Raw genomic sequence first — 1,650 nt, 5'->3', positions numbered from 1 at the left:
AGAGAAATCATAGAGGTTTGGCGATGCATAGTCCCTAATGAGCCTATTGCGATCGTTTGCCAACAGAATCGGATTCGCCATGACATTATTATCATTTGGTGCTCCACCTCCAGGCTGCTTCGCCATCTCTTCTTTATCGAATTGTGGTTTCTGTTGGCGGTCTTGTAGTCTCCTTCGAAATGTTCTCTCAATCTCCGGGTTATAGTTCGCCAGAGATTGGAGTTCTGCAAAGAAATAAAAAAAATTACCGGTAACAACTATTTTGCCAAAGTCCCCGGCAACGTCACCAAAAACTTGATGTGTTTATTTTTATTGAATGGAAATATGGATGATATGCGTTGATGGATTGTGTTGTGCACTCAAGTTTCCCCAGCAGAATTCAAGTGAATTCCTCTGAGTTTCCTGGTAAGTCTAGGGTCAAACACAAGGACTTGTAAAAATAGTTGCGTTGGTAATGTTGTAAAAACTTTGTGGTAACTGAGTAAATAAATAAAGTGTGGGTGTGTTGTTGTGTTGATGAAAAAGAAATAAATAAAGGCGGCGGATTTGAGAAAGATAGTTTCGTTGATAGATGCAATGAGTATGCAATGAATGGGTTGAGAAGGTCTTTTAGCTAGTGTTACTCGGGAATGCGTCAAACCTTGCGAACTAAAAAGCATATGTAATCTTGCAGTAAAAATTTTCATAACAAATAGAGATAAGTTATATTCATTAGTTTATCGATTACTCATCTTGGCATTAGTAAACCTATTGCAACAACTACTGTAGAAAGGACATTTTTGTTATGGATATTGTGAAGACTCAATTGCATAATCGAATGAGAGATCAAAGATGAATGATTGTCTTAATAGCATATATTGAGAATAATTTATTGGATAACTTAGATAATAAAGTTATCATAAATCAATTTCAAAACATGAAATCTCATAGAGTACAGTTGTAATGTATTAAATTAGTTAACATATGAATCAATTAATATTGTTTTACATTTCTTTATAAATTTTTAAATTACATTTATATGTATAGTGCTCACAACATAAAATTTATGGATCCATCACTGTCGAAAGAGCTATAATTTCTATTTTGGAATTGTTATGATATAAAATTGTGAACAATTGTAACTTTTGTGAACCATCTCTTGTTTTGAAAGGTTTCAAATTTTCTGTCGTCACTTCAATATCTTATAGACAATGAATGAAAAAGTTAGATCTAAATGAAGCACCTTATTTTTTTTTTATAAAACTAAAAGTTCAAAGAAGTAAAATTGTGTGTGGTGAATGGATGAAATAGTATGAATGATTGAATTATTATGGGAAACAATGTGAGAATGGACAAACATATTTCAATCTTCAAATCTTCAGAAAATGGAATGACACGCAAGGGAAGAATTAACAAATTATTGTGTGTTTATATATTAAGTTTTGGACTAAACAAATGTATTTTTTTTTCCCAATTTCATCCTAGTTTATAACTGTAACTAAAATACAATATAAGGATTTCTATATAAAAGACCTTAAGAATAGTACGTTAATGTCAAGATCTATTGGCCTTTCTATTTTTACTAATATCAGTAACTATTTACAATTTAGCTCTTATCTACGTTATATATAATTCTCTCTTTCCTATACATATATTCTCTCTCCCCCTACT

This window comes from Benincasa hispida, unplaced genomic scaffold (assembly GCF_009727055.1).
Source record: "Benincasa hispida cultivar B227 unplaced genomic scaffold, ASM972705v1 Contig1065, whole genome shotgun sequence".
In the NCBI taxonomy this organism is placed as follows: domain Eukaryota; kingdom Viridiplantae; phylum Streptophyta; class Magnoliopsida; order Cucurbitales; family Cucurbitaceae; genus Benincasa; species Benincasa hispida.
The sequence above is the reverse complement of the archived record's forward strand: the minus strand, read 5'-3'. Positions refer to the sequence as shown.